The 20,761-nt window shown below is 37.4% G+C and overlaps 1 long non-coding RNA gene across 2 annotated transcripts; it reads left to right on the forward strand.

Moving 5' to 3' along the window:
• Window positions 1–13,668: 13,668 nt before the first annotated feature.
• On the forward strand, window positions 13,669–20,406 carry LOC139630057 (uncharacterized). Of its 2 annotated transcripts, XR_011693100.1 has the most exons (4): window positions 13,669–15,287; window positions 15,802–15,868; window positions 16,819–16,945; window positions 18,141–20,406. It is a non-coding gene; the product is annotated as an uncharacterized lncRNA (long non-coding RNA). The 2 variants fall into 2 exon arrangements; XR_011693099.1 differs by lacking the exon at window positions 16,819–16,945 and having other exon boundaries at window positions 13,681–15,287; window positions 18,141–20,404.
• The last annotated feature ends 355 nt before the right edge of the window (window positions 20,407–20,761 follow it).

A 20,761-nucleotide genomic window follows, 5' to 3' on the forward strand; every position in this document is an offset into this window, starting at 1 on the left:
TCTCACTGCCGCACCGCTCGAAAGGGAAATACGGGCTGTTCTTTTTTCAGAAAGTGCTTAAACGTGTCTGTGTGCTTCCTATAGGCCAATAAGGGATTTTAGGCGCTGTAACAGGTGAAGAACGCCGGAGAACAGTCAAAGTAAGTCAAACATTTTGATTTGCATTTTTGTCCGCAGTGCTACTGGCTGAATGTGTCACTGTTCTCCTCAAAGCTTTCCCCCGACCTGTGCCATGTTGCTGCTGTTTTCTGGAGAACTGACGCATAGCCTAACTGCAGGCCTCAGTACAACTACTGATAATAACACCTGTTTGTAAATATTGATATTTTAATTTTCAACTGCATACTCTTCAATAAATAAATACTACTGTTGTTAGTTTTCCACATGTTGTTCATATACAGTGTTTGAAATGATCGATTATTGATTCATTGATTCACATATGGTTTATATTGTGGTCTACTTTTTTTTTTTTCTGTACCATACCTCTGTGGAATTCAGAAACATTACTTCCATCACTCAGACTTGCAACAACATTGCCTGTAAATAAATAAGCAGATGCCTGTGCACAATGGGTTGAAAAAACATAACATACACAAAACAACAATGTGTTAAAATCATATTCAACATTAGATACATTTTTACAGCTTTTTATACATAAATTGTTACGTTTCCTCTTCTTAACAAGTTTCACATTGAATCAGTTTTAGAGCTTGAACTAAGTGTCCTGGTCTATGGTCCTGATCCTATAAACAGCAGAGCATGAAACTATAATCTGTGTTTCCCTCCGCTTTCTAAAGACTGTGAGCCATTTATGACAAACTATGGGAAGTGGTTATGCTTATGGTACTCTATTCCTGCTGTTCAATAATACAGTCTAATATAAATAAGTCTGAACAATCTGAAAAGCAGTTACATTGTGATTGAATATTATAGTCTTAAGAGATTCTGAATTTACATCCAGTCCCTTCCAAACAGTCACTGAGTGTCTGAAAAGAATAGTTATGTCAATTTAAAGACTAAACTTGAGGGGGAGTCACCTCATAACATGAAAATGAACTGAAATCTTACAGTGAATGGGTAATCAATCAGAACTGGCTCCACTGATTCTTCTTTGTGCTGACATATTATAGATGTAAGATGGCTGCATGATGAGTAAATAAAGCAGGAGGTACTTAAGAAACCTATTCAGATATTCAATTTATTCAACTAGTATAAGGCAGATATGCACCACATGGACGACATCATGTGATTTAACTGTTGTCAATTAGGTAGACCTGAACAGCGGTTATTTTCCAATAACAGAGCCAAAGAACCAAAGCCTAAGTGAAATGTAACTTCCTCCAGAATTCAAAACTTTCCTTCCTGTGCATGAATCATCATAAAACCACAATCAGTTGATGTGATGTTGGCTCAGAGTTCTTCAAAACTTCAAAACATGTCACAATTAATCTTCCAAAATTATTCAACTTGAGCTGTGTCTGCACTAAGGTGAATTTGGTTGGCACGATGGAGTCTGGCAGTAACATTATTGGCAATCATTTCCAACAATAAATAAAAATGCTATACGTAAAATAAATATGCATATTAATAATCATAACACATTCATCTTTTATGAGTTTTCTGCTGTTTTAATGGGATTACTCTCTCTCTCTCTCTCAGCAGGCCAAAGTTGACAGTGTTATTTGGCATGAAATGACATCTGGAATTTATTGTGCATCTTGCCAGCCATCGCCATATTTTTGAAATTTCCTGAGAGTAGCATAAAACCCATTTCCTCATGCCAGAAGCTGGCAGTAAAATTCCAGTATCTTTATACACGTTGGGTAAAGAATAAAACATAGACTGGTTTTTATATGGCACGATGACGGGCATGGAGACGGATGCCATGGGGATACACTGCAAGAGCCACAGAAATACAGATATGCTTAAATATTAATCCTTTGTTTCAAACACAAAGGGATGATATGCATGGAAAAATACCCAGAGAGAAAGTATGAAAAAAAAATCCAAAGTAGACAAAAATGTCAAAGAAACTGACGAACATTGATGAACAGGCAAAAAAAAAAAATCTGGCTTGCAGATGTGCTCATGAGGATTTACAGTAAGGAACAAGTAAACATGCATGGGGAGGGATGCCTCATGGATATGAAGTATGGAGTCACTAAAGCTAGCTGAGAGACAAGAATTTAGAATAAATTATTTGTCAACAAACATGTCTTTCTTATTACGTGCTGCACCGCTGTGGCTATGCAGCAGCACTCTCATGGGTTAAACGAGCCAGGCTGATTTATTTGCCTCCACTGAGTTTGACTGTATTGATTCCAGGTCACTTGACCGACTGACTTCAGATCATGTTCAGGTGACTACAACACAGATGGAACAAAATGGCAAGGCACTGAGAAGGCAGCCTTAGCTTATTATAATGAGTTCCATACAAGCTCAATATTGACTTGAGCCACAAGAGAAGTGAAAGATGTTGAAAAAATGATATTAATACTCCTCTAATATTGCCCACAGAGATCTTTTTGTCACGCTATGTTATAATGGCTGCATAGTAATAAAATATATGTAATGCAAAGCAGAGATGTCTGAATGTGGCATAAATCTTCTCATGCTCTTCTGCGACTCTAAGATCCAACAAAAGCAAAACATTCAGTACTGTACCTCTGACGTTCCCTTACACAGCAGAATCAACACAGCACAGTTTTACTGTTACGCTGGCTGCAGCAGTTGAAAGTAAATACAAAGCATAGCTCATAATACATGCAGCAAATTACTTGTTACATTACTTCCTAATAACGCACACAAGGTGCACCAAGGAGACATTGATTTTAGGTCACACATGCTTGAAAGGCTGCAGCATGCAGCTCAGTAATATAATCAGTGAATTGATGATGTGAGGACATTATACTGACCAGCTCCATGCTGTGAAGCAAAGCTGCGTAACAGCAGTAATGCAGAGCTATTTGTTTGTCTGAAATTATTAAACATGTTAGCAGCTTTAAAATTGCTATATCGTAATTTTTCTTTGTTTTTTCAAATTAATCAGAATTATATTTTTACATAATGAGTCGATGTAAATATGAAATAGAGAAATTGTTTCACGTATTAATAGTGAACATTTCTATGGAATTTACAGCATTAATGCAACGCAACGACCATAATTAATATCTCTTTAGATAAGCATATATGTTGTTACTCACATTATAAATTTACTGTGAATTCATTACAATAGATGCACTTTATTTATTTATATATAATCAGACACATAAAACAATTAGGATTTTCGCTATAACAATGTAATGACTTTTTTGATATTTACAAAAAATTTTTGTAATCATAATTAAGCAAACTGCTTGTATGATTTTTTTCATGTAACTAATCAAAACTGCAATTAAGAATGCTCAGTGTAATACATACTAGCCCTTGTATTGTATTAATTTTAGTATTATTATTATTATTATTATTATTATTGAAGTACAAAATGTATTATTAACACAGATTCTAGTTTCTCTCATGTTTCTTTTACAAATGTGTCAAACAGCCAAAAGTGTTGAAATTTTTGTGATTTGGCAACGTTTACATCAATTTGATTTATCAGAAATAATTTTTAAATCAACATTAAAGCCATATAAAAATAATATAAAATATATTTATATATACATTAATAAACTATAGATTGATGTTAAATACCAATATCATTCTATCAATATGAATATTTATATGACAGAAAGTGTGAACAGTGATAGATAGGAGGCTGTTAGACTGAGAAACAAAGTCTATACAAGGATTTATTATTTGAAGTCTATAATACCTCAAACGGTCAAAGCAAATGCAGAATTTTAAAAAATGATTAAGATGTATCTTTTTGATTAAAAAAAAAATCATAATGTATCAAATATCAGTGATGCACAGTTCCAACCATAAAATAAAAAAAAATTTAAAAAAAAGGAAAGTACGGACATGTTTTGGTCAGGGGTGGATTTTCCTTCCAGAGCCCTGTTTTGTGTCATTGCATCAACACTGCCACCCAGAGTTTAAAAGATGAACCTTCTTAGTTATCTCACTCAAACACACTGAAAATTTTCCACAGAGATTATTCAAAGCAATTCTTTGCCGGAATTTAGCTCAAGGTCACCTGTTTTTGTTTTTTTGTTTATTAATTGCAGCTTTTTTATTATATGAAGGCAGTATTAGTTTGGTATCCAACAAATTGAAAAGGATCATCTAAGAAATTTGTTTTACAAATTGAATTGAAAAAATGGCTGAATGCTTTGAAAACAAAGATAAGACTTTTTAATAAAAAACTTGAAATGTATTCTCATGAATAATTATAATTAAATTCTGAATAACCTTTGGAATGAAAAGAGTATATTTGCTATTCTTATTTTGAGTTATAAGGTGTTGAATCAGAGAAGTAATAAGGCTTTAGGGCAACTTAACTTTACATAAAGGAAACAAAAAGTAACTGATAATAGCAGAGTAAGTTCAACATGCAGTTATGTTGCTGTTAAGCTGCACTTAAAATACCATTAATGATTTAGCTGTGGTGTCATATGTGACATTAATATTGTGTCACATAATATTGTTATTATTGCTTCTTATTATTATTTTGTTAATATCTACTGACAGTTATTTACCTAAATGGATTTCAACTTTAAATTAAAACAAAAAAATGGACCCATCACCGAGCCCCATTATCTTTTAAAGACATGCTATTATTTCTCAAGAGGGATGAAAGGAAGTTGATGAGGGTGAGAATGAGTTCTCCCAGTTCATAAGCTATTACTTATCCTCTGGAATATTTAGTTTGAATTTAAACCCATTCAAAACGGCCACTCTGGGCTGGAATCAATTTCACCTTGAGCCCTAAAGGGCTTACGGTGAAGTATTGCACTCGGTCGGCATCAGCAGCTGGATAAAGAGCGAGGAAATAAAACGAGCTGCTCTCCATAAAAGTTGGTGTGTGCTCCCTGACCCTGTGCTGAGAAAGAGCTATGGACTCCTCTAATCTAGAGAGACCTTTTGCACATGGATTAACCTCAGCTGAGACCACATTTTCACAGGCAGGCAGACGCGAGCCGGCTGATTGAACTCTGACAATCAGAGGAACCAAACCTAACTTGGATAATCCAGGTTTTTAAAAGTTTTATTTATTCATTTATCTTAGCCGATAAGGCAAACCTTGTCCCTCCCTACCTTTTCCTTTTCTAAATTAAATGGCATTACTACAGAGGACACACAGACATTCTGAGTTGTTTTGGAAATAAAAAAATTCTTGAATAGAGCTGAAAAAGGAGGGGAAAAGATGGGCTCACGGCTTATCTTTTATGAATAGTCTACCCCACCCCACTGCACTCCAACCACCCACCACCACCTTCCCAGCGTATTGGTTTACTCCTGCCAAAAATTTAATTCAATCCCACTAAGTTGCAGCTTTAATTAAATAGACCAAAAGCCTTGGCAGGATTTCATTTACTTTCTTGTTAAGTGAACTTTACAGAACTTTCACTCGTATACTGCTGCGGGCTGAAAGCAGACGTTAGCACTGGCGCCCTTTCCGTTTCACTTCATTAGAATAAATTTATACAATTTTCACTAAATAGCATTTCCCAGACAAATGAGTCGAGATGAGGCCCGAAATCAGTGTCTTCGTTGGCTTATGGTGAGCCACCGACTTTCATGATAGTTAAAAAAGAAATGTGTTTGAATAGTGCACGGCTGTCAGAGGGCAGACAACACTTTTTATCATCATAATAAATCTAAGCACTATTGCCATAAAACATAGGCCCAGTAAAAAGTGATTCAGCTGACAGTCATGATGAAATGAATGCCTTGATAAAATGGCAGTCATCAATCACGGCTTTGGTTTTGGATGCTAACATTGCCTCTAAGCTCTCTACTAATTGATATGAAGCATTCACATAAATCAGCAGCCATGTGTGGATGCAGCGTGCTGTTGTCGCTGTGGTTTGTATTTCAGAACCACAGATAAATTTTCCCATAACACTTTCTGAGCAGTAGTCTACATGTGTTATAGTCATTCGCCCACAATGTGGATAGTTTTGTCATGTTATAATAGGAATAGACTAGAATATGGTTATGAAATCCTCAGATTGTTTCCTTTCACAAATGCTTACTCAGATATTCACTGTGAAGAAGTTGCATTGCTCTTAGGAACATTCAAAAATAGTTGAGTTCAGGTTTCAGATAAGCACAGAGTTCAAACACTATTTAAAATGAGCTGTAGACAGAGCTCAGGATTCACACAGATCTGATCAGCTGGATGAACTGTTTTCTATTGGGAGAAAATGTGAATTATTTAATTAGGTCCAAAAAAATACTATTGTAGCACGATGGTCTGAGGACGTTTGTGGAGATAAATAAAGATAATGACAATAAAGAAATAAAGATAATGAGAACATGTCAATTAATGTGTGGCAGCCTTATGAATCTCCCTGCTGCTCGGATTGTGAGTGGATTCACTTGTGCACCACAGTATACTACAGTATATGTCCTGTAGTATGAGATTTTTACTCTTAGTTTCATGGCTTTCATAAAGCAAGAAAAGAGAATAATCAGATTGTTTTATTTTATTAATTATTCTTTATTTTCTCACTTTTTTTCCCTTAATGTTTGATCAATAAAAAAAAGCTCCCTTCTAAAATACATTTTCAATAATAACTGAAGGTTGCAAATTAATTGATTGGTCATTCAACATAAATTTAATTGGCAGCAATTTTGATAATTCATTTTTCATTGTTTAGCATTTTTGCAACAAATGGCAAAATTTTGTTTTCCCAGCCTCTCTAATGTGAAAATGTCCTTTTTTTCTTTGTGCTGTTGGTAAAACGAAACAAGAGATCTGAAAACATTTTCTTGGTCTCTGAGGACTTGTGATGGGAATGCATTTTATAGACAAAACAATTGATGGATCAATTGAGAAAATAGCCATTAGTCACAGTCCTTTATATATTTTATCTTGTGTATATGTTTTGGGCACTAATCTAAAAATACATCTAATACATAAAAAGCCAAACTAATCTCTAATAAATAACATTTATACTAAATACAGGCAATTTTGCATTGTAAATAGATCACTTTCTACTCTTAAGGAAACCCATGTTCATGGTGCTGCTCCTTATCTCTGTCCTTCTTCTCCTCTCTCCATCGAGGCTGCCGGCCTTCACAGAGCAACAGATGGAGGTGCACAACAGGATATTAGCACTAAGAGGATTCCTTTTTCTTTGCCTGTCACTCTGGACTTTTTTTTGTGGCGACAGACTCTTTCATCGTGACCCAGCTCGACTGGCTTACTGGAACTGGTGTAGAGTTTGTCGGTTTAAGCCCTCTGAAACCCGCCACTACCAATGTTGACCTGCTTGGCAAACAGAAATTCCCTGATCAAGTCTGCTGTGAATAACATTAAAATGCATAACCAGGTGGATTAGAAAGTCCTCATAGCGTCTTGAGTCCCTGAACTCTGACCTTTCACTCAGAACTCTGAGGTATGTGCCAGCTCTCTGTGTGTGAGTGGCCCAGTGTCAGGTTTACTCACCTGTAGTACTACTGTGGCGCCCTCACAAGAGGCTGTGTGTGCTGGTAGCATTCTGACCAGTGTTAGTTTATTCTGTTAGCATATTTAGCATTTTGCTATTTTCTGTGATGCTTTTTTCTCGTGTCATATCCGGAGGAGAGACGTGGTTTTCCAGTCGCAGATAAGAAAACGCATCTTTTCAGAACACCGCTTACTGAGATGAGAGAGAAGTTACAATCAGCTGTTTAGAGTCTGAATAACATCACAACAAACGAGTGATGAGATGAAGCCGTTTGTGATTAATGCATCTGAAATCTAATAATTCTGAAAATGTAGTTATTGAAGACACATCTGAATATATGCGGTCATAATTTAGTAGAGGCGCGGGTTATTAATTAAAATCTAAGATAACAGGTTGTAACAAACATTAGTGAGTCGTTTGTGAGCGTTTTGAGCTGCACTGTGTTGCATCGATCACTTCATTCAAAAGTTCTGTGAAATTTTCCTTTATTTCTTTCAACATTTTCAGATTTTCGAACTATAAAGCTTTCACTGAATGGAGTTTATATCCTCTGCATCGAAGATCTTGATGACAGTCTTTAAAAAGCTGCTGGCGCTTCAATTGTGCAGGACTTTCATGTTTATACCGAAGGCATCCTCAGACCTTGGAAATACGAGATCACACAGAAAGCAAAAGAGATTCAGGGCAGCAACTTGATTCCTTCTATAAAACTTTATTGTGCCGACGCATTTTCACAGAAGTGCCTCCTTTGTCGGGCGCACTAACTATGCTGACCCCTTGACTCCTCACACAGCCTCAAAGAGGAGCTGTTTTTTTCTCCTCCCACATAAACACAAGTGGAAGTGTTTGTGTGGTTACACTGGTACACACCGTACAAAAGGATTGTGAGTTTGGTTCATTCATGCTTTGTGTCCAAGGAGACTCAGCATAACAAATTTTATTGAAACACACGAGTTGCCATCCTTGATGCTTTTTACCTCCTATGCTTTCTTTTGAATGGTGTTTGTATACTGTAACTGCATTGTGGTGATAGTCCGTGAAGCTTTTGTATGATTCAGACACCTTGCAGCTTGGTTTGTACAGCAGTATAGGTCTGGACAATTTGTGGTTTTTTATGTTAACACTTTTAAATGACACAGTGATTTACTGGCAGCTTCTCGTTTTAGAAATCATACAATTAGTCTAGAGTGGTGTGGCGATTAGGATTATCACAGGGGTTACAGTGATTTCCTGTTCAGTTTGTGAACGTTATGAGTAACAGTTTAGACTCTCTGATTCTTTAACATTACTATATTACTTATACATCTTTGTGTCAGTATTTTTCAAGCCATATTGCGTGAGTGATTTTATACAAGAACCGGCTTTTAAAGGAATAAACTACTGTAAAGGTGTTTCACACGTGCACAGTTCAATAGAGATCTAATAAAAATCCTGCAGTCGTTTAATGACTTCATGGGATATAGATGCAGATACCTTCACTGTGTGAAAGCATAAAAATGGTTAATTTAACTTGGTTGCTGCTCTGAGGGATATTGCCTCTTTATTGTATTTCCTTTGTATTTAACCTCAACCTCATGAGGAAGGAGGGAGAGGAATTGGAGATCTCCAGGGGGTTTCAATTATCTTTCTTCTCGTGTTCACTGCAATATAATGACTTTGTAAAAAGACTTCTCTCTGCTCTCAGATTTGATCTCAATAGACTCAGGAAAATAAGTTTGTTTTTCTTAAGGACCTTTTATCTGACCACTATATTTCTTATCCTGTGACCATCTCACAGTTTTACCCTAAAGAACAATATGACAGACTATTTTCCTGAAGTCTGTGGTAGAAGCTGAATGCTTGCACTAAATCACCCCGTTTAACTAAAAGCCACACCAAAAACAGCTGATACAAGTTAAAGATGCACATTTTCCCTGCCAAGCGCAGATCATGTTGAATTCAGCCGTGAAGTTTCTGTAGGAACAGATGTGGTAACTTTGCAAGGTCAGTAGCTTCTGGCTAGAATTTTTCTTTGCAGGCTAGCACAAATCTGTCACCACCGACCAGAGCTTGTCTGGAGGCTTAAGAGTCTTGAGGTGACGTTCAGCTGACTTGATGTTGATGAAAATGACTTGCCAAAAAAAGTAAAGAGTCTGGTTATAAAATATAAAACAGTGTGAAAAGATAAAGGTATGAGTAAACATATGAGTTTTTAAAAATTCAAATACTATAAGAAATGTAACATTTGCTTAATTTAAAAAGCCAGTGAATAGAAATGTCCTCTGGCTGAACACTCTGGTTTGATTGAGAGTGAACTGAGTGCAAAGCGTGATGGGTGTTGATGTGTGTATAGCATATATGGGTGCATGCAGGGGTGGGGGTGTTGTCCTGTGTGTTTGCAGCTATGCATAAACATGTATCCGTCAGAGTGCATGCAAGTGTCCAAATGCCAGTGCATGTCTATGTGTGTTTGGAGAGGAAACAGAGGGAGCTAAAACTGCACAGAAGAGCGTGAGGAAATAGAGCAGAAGAATACGGCCCTGACATAAAGAAATCCTGGATAATTCTGCCTTAAGATGTGTGAGGGCTGCAAAGAGCAGAGCGGAGCATCCAGAGGTCGTTCCCATGGCAACCTTTGCCCAGGGAGATCACTGACCCCCCCCCCCCCCCCCCCCCCCCCCCCCGCCCTATAGTACAAGCGGAACACAGATTGTAGGTCACATATGGCACCGGCGATCCAATCAGGCCTAATCTGGCTTGACTTGGGGGTCATAAATTATACTGGAAAGCTGGTTTGCACTGTGGCTTATCTCATGGCCTGGCTCAACTGTATGATAATGGCCATGTTTATGGTAACATGATGAACTGACCCATTAAATGTATATGTCAACAAATTTATGTTTTGTCTATTAGCGAGGAGCAATAATAGCTCAGGAGCGAATGATATCCTGCTGACAGTGAAGCCACCATCATGAAGACTTACAGGTGGAAAGGAGTCCTGTATATGTTCAAATTACAAACATTTACCCCTCATTTATTCTAATTCTGTAATCTAAATGTTTCATATTTTCTCCTTAATTGTTAAATGTATAAAATAATTATATAAAGATATTAACAAATATATTATTATACTATTAGTATGCACATGGGGCAACTTCTCCTGACCCACAAAAAAAAATGTTCAGAAATATTTCATACAATTTAATTGTATTCATTTAGGATCAAACATGGCTTTATGGTTCATCATAACAATTCCCAGAAATGTACCAAAAGGTTTACCTAATTTATTACCCTGGATCTAGATTCCAGTAGTCAAGTTTTCAAGGAAGAAAATATGAAACTACAAAATCAAAAAGTATTTATTAGAGTAAAGTATTATTTTGTTAACGGTGGCTATGCCACCTCATTGTTTGAGCTTTTAAAGAGCCAGCTGCTGTATGTGAAAATAAAATAAAATAATTGCAATAGCAACCGTTTCTTTTTCCTCAAATATTTTACAAATTGGGGATTTTTGAACCCACTATATAGAAAAATGAATCTGTCAAAATACAGATAAGACCATAAAGCATTAAACTGAGTAAGGAAAGTCTTACATGGGTGTTGCATGACAAAGAAATTTATTGTTTGCCCAAAAAAATATTCATAGATAGACATTAATATTGATATTACTAATGTGTGGCGTGAGTAAGACCTCAGACAGGTCTTAAACTTCCTTTGAAAAAACTCTTATAAAACAGAATATAAAAAAACAAAACACAAAACCAAACTCTGTCAGTTCAAACTCATGTTTATGAGAGATTCTCATAATATTAGAAGAAGTCGTGAAGCACCAAGCTAAAACAATTTGAAGCATGTTTTGTGAACTGTTAAAGAGGCCCCCGGGTCTCCAGGAGCCCAAACACAACACTAAGACTGAAGAATGCCCAAAAGTACCATATGTAGACTATTAAGGCTTGATTTGTTTTATTTGGCTTTTCTGTGCAAGATAACTTTGATATTTCAAAATGTACCTTTGTTCATGCTGAACATCTCTGTACAGAGATGTAACTTGATAAATCCAACCTCACACAGAGTCATCAGTGCGAGAAACTCTGGGAAGCACTCTGTCCAGGATGTGAGCCACAGAAGCCTGCGGCCATGCAGCAGAAACACAGATATGATTTGAATGATTTATACGCTATGTTTCTGGAGTATTGGGATAGTGCGGATAGCCAACCTCAGCTGGGCCTTATAGTTTTATGTGCCTTTGGTAAAAGGTTTCCAGATACACTCTTATACAGCAATGTGGGAGCTTAATACAAACTTCCCTTTTCTGTGGTTCAGAGAGCTGTTAAATCGTATTTTAGGTCAAGTCAGCTTCATGGTCTGGATCATCTAAATTCTTAACACTCACTTATGCATTAATAAAATTTGATTTGTATATGGGAAGACATGAATTTTCTGCAGCCATAGCTGCAGAAGATTTCTTCACTGACTTGTGGCTTTCGCAAACACTCTCAATTCAGCTTGGTTTGCCCTAAAGACTGCTGCACACTGATAAAAGCACAGAATCTAATCTGGATGTAATGAACACAATGCTGCAGGAAATGGAAGTCTCTGAAAACGCTTCTCGGTGGAATAATAAATATTTAATCTGTGTGAATTTAAAGTAACAGTGTTAGTTGTGGAGGACAGGAATTACTATAGTATTTCACATTTGAATACATACTTTCTGTTCAAATTCTAGACAATGAAATATATATATATATATATATATATATATATATATATATACTCTTTTCCTGTGTTTGTCAGGTGGTGTGGCTTAAGAAGGCAGCACTCTGTGTACAAGCTCAGCCTCAGTCTGATAGAAAACAGCTCCTGATCTCTGACAGCCTCTCCTTGCTCCATCACTGCCCAGTGGTTGCCGATTTCATGAGTGAGCTGGTAATAATCACGGGTGAGCGGCTTCTCACCTTTTTTTGTTGAGATCTATAAGAGATGTCGCAGCTACACTTGCGAGGCCTTCGCTGGCCATATGGGAAAGCTTTAGGGCCGGAGTCTGAGGAATCCTTACATCTGCTTTGCATTGCTTTATCTGCTTCTTATATGCTTTCAAGTTGAGGATTACATTAAGCAGAATTGCTGCAATTATTTAAAAAAATGTAACTGACTTATTTTTGCAGCACTAATTCATTTTGCACATTGGTGATTGTTGATGTTTGTTAGATCGTTTGGAACATATTGGAAGAGAATAAGCATTTAAATGTTGAGACCAGATCTGTAAATATAATTTTACACATCTTGAAATCATCTTGAAAAGTAGGTGCAGGTGTTAATAAAATGATTCAGAGTCTGGTGTCTGGAAAGAAACATTCTTTCATCTGCATATTCATTTTCTTTCCCAGAGGCAAAATATTCTATAAGCAACAGAAAACACATGAAAGTAAAATTTACTGAATTAATACAATTTTGGTATATTTTAAAAGTAATGAGTGGATTATTGGTGTATGTGGGAAATAACCATTATAGTATATTGTTTTGTATTTTGTATGGTCGTATGGTCATGCTGGTGGAGAAAGACATGTTCACATATTCACTCACTGGGAAAAAGTTTCCCCAAGGGGACAATAAATGATCTATTCTGTAATAATAATATAATATGATATAATAATAATCATTTTCAGCGCTGGTGCCTGTATCCAAAGAGCTACACATAATTACATGACCAAAACTATGTTCACCCCTTAAGACCCAGGCTCAGTCTTTCTGTCAGTGGAAGCAACTATCTCTTTACCACTCATGACATTTGCCTACACAAAACCAACGGAAAGCAGTTATCTCGCTTTTCCCTCAAAGTTTCCCGATATTCTTGGCAGATACTTAGACTGATCTAAATATATGTGAATAAATGAGCACTCACTAATCCAAATGGTCAACTAGTGTCTTCAAAATAAACGACACAAAAATTCAAAAAGTTGATAGTTTTGCAGGAATTAATAACGAACCAAGTCCGAGCATAGTGTGATTATAAATGAAAATATAATCATTTTCTTAATCATTCTGTGTTTCAGAAACAGGGTTTTAGTCTTTCATCTCCAATGTAGATAGTGTTTGTACTACTACTAAATATACTATATAACATTTATAAACACTGTATTTTTAAAAATTATGTTTAGACTATTCAGTATTTTTTAAATGGTAACTATCAGATTCTGGCTTGAATAACACTGATTTCTCTGTGATTGGCACAATGTGTAAATTCAGCTTAATTAATGGTTTAGTTTTGGAATTTATTTTATTTTGAATTGAAGTTAAGAACAGTTAAACAATAACGTGATACACCCAGGAGCCATCAGGTTCAGTCTTAACATGTCGGTCTAGACAGTTTCTCGCTCTCATGTTGCCCTTCTGAACTCCGTGGCTGTATCTTTAAAATGTCTTCAAGGTTCACCGAGCTTGATGGAACTTTCTGGTACAGTCAAGTGCACACAGCATGAGTGATCAGGCCTCTCCTTGTTACTGAATCATGCAATGTTCAACCTCTCAGACTGCTTGTTTTAGAAGAGGAGTCTTCACTGCCTGAACGCAAGGAAGAAAGGTACGACGGAGGATGAAGGAGGAGAAAAAGGTGACAAGAGCAGAACTCTGACGTTAATGCAATCTGAAATGTCCTGTAATGCCCCATTTCTAAATTGGAAAAATTGACCTTCCACGGAGAGGTGACACAAGCCTGCGCTCGGAGACGTTTCAGAGGCTAAGTGGAGGTTTTGGAGCAAGCTGCAGCAGAGCCTGGAGGCCAGGCAAATATTTTATGAGTAATTTAATATCTGGAACATGAGAGCGCGCTCCACTCAGGATGCTGGCCCGGATATAGACAGTGATCTGGGAGGAAGGAGAGAGAGACAGGCGAAAAGGCAGAGCAATAAGTAGTTAATGCTCTGCATCAACTTTCCTCCAAGGCTGCTCAAGGGATGAAGCACTGGCACCACCTTCAATAACTCGGTCCTTCACTGCAAACACTTCTGAAAGCTCCCTGGTGAAAGGGGCGTACTGCAGTTTATATGTGACAAAAAATACTGTCCAAAAGCACTTCACAAGCTAAAAGAAAGCAAAATGAGTTTTCATGCTGCACCACTGCTGTTGCTAAAATTCACTGTTGTTTTTACTTGTTTTGACATTGAAAAGCTTTATTATTTGATCAATTTCTTCCACCACCAAAAAATTCATTTACTATCACAGCAAGGAAAAGACCGTGAAAATGTGCCAACTTTTCAATATGACTGCTCACTTGAATGACTGCCTTCTCCTCATGGATGGATTACCTTATGTGCTGGGTGAGCAACTTTAATTGCAATGAATGAGCAACTGATTTTATGAAGTGGATGCAGTTCATAAAACATCATATATCCATGGTTACACAAGGCAGCACTGCCAGATAAGCTGGTGGCACAGCAGAACAGCGTTACATACCGTTTGAGAGGGTTTTTTCCGAGCTTCTGCTAGATGCTGCTCCACTGAAAACTGTGGCAAACAGAAGTTTAGAGGACATTTATCAGACAGAGAGCGTCAGGCAGATGTTTTGATTTACGACTGCAGGAAAAGCACATGTGTAATTACATTAATGATACTGTAGCGCTGCTCCACTGCTGGAAGCGGCCCATCTAAAGGGAATGCAGTTGTTATTAGGGTTATTAATTACACCTGTGCTTTTCCTGCAAGTAAACTGCTCAGCACTAAGGTGTATAGAGGAGGACGCATTTGCACAGGGTGAGGAGGCTCCACTTAACAACAACTGCTAAACAATAAGTTGTTTCTGATACATCCTGACACTGTGTGTTATTTATGAATAAACAGAGGTAATAAGTTTTATATAAGCCAGCAGGTAATGAGTGTCACATGATTTAAACAGTAGTGTCATTTAGCTGTAGCACTGGCTACACGTTAGCATTACCACATCAGTTCTTGAAAGCTGTTTTCATTCACAGTTACATGAAGAATGTAGAAAATACATTCTGTTTTTGCAAACAGTAAAGTTTGCAAAAACTTTACTGTTTACAGTGTATGGATGTCAGAGTTAATCATTTGCATTAGTAGAAGTTAAAATTGTTTTCAGCCCTTCAGTCTCTAAACTAGAGGTTTCACAGCATTACATTTGCTAAGGCTTGTGCAGTTGAAGATCGTTTTGCTGATTCTTTAAACAGTTAAACTAAGGTCTCTCACATACTTTAGTTTATATGACTTACCTTATAAAAAACTAATAATGTTCATGACATGATTGCAGGAGTAGAGTGTCAGAGCCAGCTCTGCTGGGTCTGTTGTCATTTGAGAGACACTGATGGGAGGATAAGGTAAGTTTAGGAGCTTCACACTATGATTACAGTCAAACGGGATAAAAACCTGGGGCATCATCTGTTTTTGCTGGCACACTCATGTATTATTCAAATTAACAGAGCTCCCAGGACACAGTGAGAGAACATGTTGATGCCTTGTTGAGAACAGAGATGTATGCAACCAAACAGGCTGTGTGTAACACAATATGAGGCTGAGATATGTTAGAAAATCTGGACTATAGATTTTATAATAGTACTACTTTAAGCACCAGAAGTTCAGCTGCTTGCTCAATAGGTGTTTTGAGATTTAGTCCATCATCAATATATTGCATTTTAAAATAATTTTTAACATTTCTTTGAATGTAACATATGCAGAGAGTAACATGTGCTGCTGACTTTGTTACTTTGTAGAAGTACAGTACACATCACTTTTTATGCCTTGAGGGATTTTCTTCAAATTTGGCACAAAGTCCACTTGGACTCAAAGATAAACTGATTAGATTTTGATGGTCAAAGGTCGTGTTGCCCTCACAAAACAAGAAAAAAAAAAGACAAAGAATTCATAGACTAATTGTGACACAATTTACCACAAATTTCTAGCTTAGCTGTAGACATTGCAGGTCAGTCAAGCTTTGGCGTTCTCCACCTGCTGAAGGGGTCTTATCAGAGGAATACACACTGCAGTATCTCAAGAATATAGTTTGGTGTCTTGGTGTCTCTTTTTTTAAGCCTTTACAGCAAGAGCAAAAGTTTAAAGATTAAATACACACAGTGTGTATCTGCTCTTACATAAGCTGCAAACATGTGAACTAGCTTACTGCCTGTATGGGTAACCTGCATTATTTCCAAAGGCAGGTTCAGTCTCAGCTTTATTTCCACACATATGCACGCCACACAGTCTTAAGGCTGAGAGTTAGCAGCAACAACCTGGATCTAAACAACATCTTTGGTACTTTGTCTTCTTATAGCAAACCTGACATGCTGGTGGAATTTTGGCAAAACAGTATTTAAATGACTGAAGTCACCAGCAGCGATGAAATATTCATCGGGGTGTACTGTTTGTTGATCGCTGCTGCAGCTGTGCAGCTCTTGCAGGTTAGTCTGCTACAATATCAGCAGTGGTGAACCCCCTCGTGATGCTTCCTGAATGAAAAACCCACCAGCAGAGAACAGTCTTTGGACACAACCACAGTGTTCATGCACCTTTACTCATGGATATAAACACAAAGTAAAGCACCGTGAGTCCCTCCAGACAGTGATGATGATTCCCTGTCGTTCAGGAGCAAGTTAACCCAGCTAGAGGGTCGTGTCTTGAAGATTGTTTTTGCATATTGCAGCAGCTGGCTGGCAAAGATGGCGGCTGGAGCTGAGTTTCACTGCACACAGCAGCTACAGGATTGGCTGTGTCCGAAAAATACCTGCTCAGAACTGAAACCTTCACCCTGTGGCAACCAAGACGAGTTTAGAGCAACAAGTGGCTACTGTTTGAGGAGGGTTACACCCCAGCAACTCTAATCCTTAAATCCGTTTCCCTTGTAAAAGCTGAAGGTTTAAAAATACGAACTTTAAAGCATAATTAGTATTACTAAAAAATTAAGTGTGTAATAAGACTTGGACTAACTACCTCTACCCTCGGACATGTAGCTTTAGTTGTACTGTTTTAGCATCTTGTTTTAAAAACCAGTCAGCTCGAAACATGAACCGCCACAGTGTTCACACAACTTTTAGCATTAGCATTAGCATGGTGGTGAGGCTTAGCCAATAGACAGTTGCACAAAGCAGCATTTTATTATATATTTGCCTTTGTAGATTAGATTGTAGATAGATGTGTTTGGTTTTTTTTTTGTTTGTTTTTTTGCAATTACTTCGATATAGATTAATTAAATCAAAGAGGGAGTTGTGAATGGTTGATTTACACTAAGTGTAACTTTATTCTCAAATATGTTGGTTATTTTTTAATGAAACCTGAAATTTTCAGCATTTTTTAAAAATATAATAAAACAATAAATATAAATCTAGTTTACCAGAATAATAATAATGTTTAAGAACAATGTGGCATAAATTAGAAATGAATAACATTAACTTTTGTTGAACACTATTTGCTGACAGTGATACTGGTGTTAACACTGACCAGCTCATTCTGTGATAGAGTTCCACTGTAAACAACGACACCGACCCTCTCAACAAGCCTTTTGTCACTAAGTCATTTCCAAGATTAGAGTTCTTCTGTGTTCACTAAGTGGCTCCTCAGTCAGGGACTCTCCATGAATGATGTCTTTTTCTTCCTCAGGAGGATGCTGTGAAGCCGCTGACATCAAAATCGATCCCTGTCAACACGTTGCCATTCTTGATACCACGAGGGACACTGACAACTGAGGCTGGTGTGGACACCTGCAGACAAGGACACACATCTGTGGTGAGCGGGAGGAAGTGAGGAGGGTGTAAGAGAATTTGCAGGTGTTCGTGCATTTACCAGCCACTCCTCAGGCTCAGGTGCTGCCTGCTGCGACCTCGTGGACACAGTGGGTTCATATATAAGAATATAACTGCAGTGTGCAATTATTCTACTGTTGTTTTGACAAGTGCAATTTTAATCTGTAAAATTACACAATTATTGTTGCATTTATATTTATAATATATATTTGTATATCATAGTTTAAGGACATATTCTAACATTTTATGTTCATATTTATATTTTATCTTTATCTTTTTATCTTTATTCTCTATTCTTTGCTGTTACATTTCCATACTTGAGAGAGCAACTGTAACGTGACCTAATTTCCCCCTGGGGATCACTAAAGTTTTCTGCTTCTGATTCTGATATATGTATGTGTAGATGAAATAGGATAAAGTCCCTTTACCTTTGTAAAGCTGCTGTTGAAGTGGAAGTTACATAGAAAGAAAAAAAAATCAGGATTAGATTTTAGCTTTTCTGCACATAAATATGTTACAGAAATACATAATTTTATAATTGACATTTTGTTTTGGGTTTGTATGTATTATCAGAAGATTTCTTGTTTTGATTAAATATGCAGCATTGTCTTGTAATTCTATGATTAAATGTTCGTCTTCACTCAGATAAAAACTAACCAACTAATTATATTTCATTATCATATCATGTAGAAATGTGGGTTGAGATGAAGAATTACAATGAAGAAACTGTGAGGTTGAGAGTCTCAGTGGCTTATTTTCAAAATGAGATGTCATATCAAGTTTTATCTGCTTAATTAATTAATTAAAATGCTTTACAGCTGTGTTTGTTTGATCTTAAGCTTTCAAAATTTGGTATTTCTCATGTTCCATTCGTGTGTGTGTGTGTGTGTGTGTGTGTGTGTGTGTGTGTGTGTGGTTATGAGATGTGTTGACAGCCAGCACTGGATGGTACAGTGCTTGTGCTTCCCCTGCTTCGAGCCCCACCATAAGCCATGGCTGGCTGGATCAGGAGTGTCACACTGGGGTCATGAAGAGTTTGTTTCTGTGAACTCTCCGATGTTAGCTGAAGCATGGACGCATCAATGCTCCCGGCCCTCGAGGCACTGCTGCCTGCTAAATCTGTGTCAAACCACATGAACCCGATACATCTCCTCTGCAGAGCAAAATCATGAGAGACATCAGTTGTTTGCTGGCAGAGACTGATCAATGATGAGCCACCCACAGTTATTAAGATGCGTAAATGACAATCGACAGAGTCCAGTAAGTGTGAGACCACAGGGTGGAACTGGGATGGGACAGGCACAGAGACATACATTGAACGACCTCTTTACAAGTCAGTGGTATTTAACAGTATATTTTTATACTAACTCTGAGTTAAATGATTCCCTGTGATGTGAAGTTGCTATTACTCCCAATCCCGCTGAGAATCAACACCATTGTCTGCAGCTTGTGAGATCAAGCTTGCATGAAGCATTAATGTTCATCATTTATTCAGTTTGTATTTGTTTCTGTTATTCTGTACGCTCTTGCACCTGTGTTGATCTAAACACCACATATTGTCACACACTGTCAGGATGTGCAGTACATGCCCCGAGAGACATCCTGTCCTTGTGATCAGCTTGTGACCAGTTTATGGCCACAAAGGATAATATTGATGTTGAACTTCTGACTCTTGTTAGGATCTGGTAGTGTGACTGTCATGCTCAGTGGCGATTGCAGGATTATATTTCATAGCACGTACAAGAACAACCTGTCCGCTTCTAGGCTACCTTTACATTTCCAGTAGAAAACAGGATTGTCCCATATTTGAAGATAACATGCTGTGTCCTGTATTGAATCATTACAGACACAATTTGTCCTGTATCCTGTGCTGTGGATATACAAATGTCAAGTAAAAACAAAAAAAAACAGTAGTTATAGCCTCAAGTGGACTGGAGAAGTTTATCAATGAGCAGTAGACTGAAAAGCTCTGGAAGCTGTGAGAAAAAACACGTGTCTTTATGGAAGAGTGATCGTGCAGTGTGGTGCATCGATTGCTCACCTGGTAGAGCAGGTCTACAAGGCTTCAAGGCTTTAACTGCAGGGGTCTGGGTTCGATGTTTGCAAAAGTCGGCATCAAGCAGCAACAGATTCCTCCATTTAGCTGAAACAAAATCATTTTTAAAATGTTTGCACAGTGCGTACAGGATTAAAGCTGCCAGTGCCACTGCTCTAGTTTAAGCAACGGAGGGTTAATCAGATGATTTCTTTGTTTGCTGCTACTTTAAACAGTGAAATCATTTTTTCTCCTCTAATCTATGTTAAGGATGTAGGTTTAGCATAGATTGTTCCACACCTTGTTTATTATATTCTGAGGGTTAACAGGCAATTTAAGCAACAAGCTCTGGGCAGCTTTTTTTCTCACTTTAGAAACACTGTTTTGTAATATCCATTTCCTAGCAAGGGCGATGTAATTTGGTACAAATAATGATCACTTGA

The sequence above is a fragment of the Trachinotus anak genome, unplaced genomic scaffold, assembly GCF_046630095.1.
Source record: "Trachinotus anak isolate AG129_WGS33_773 ecotype Australia unplaced genomic scaffold, CSIRO_AGI_Tana_v1 ptg000013l, whole genome shotgun sequence".
Lineage (NCBI taxonomy): Eukaryota > Metazoa > Chordata > Actinopteri > Carangiformes > Carangidae > Trachinotus > Trachinotus anak.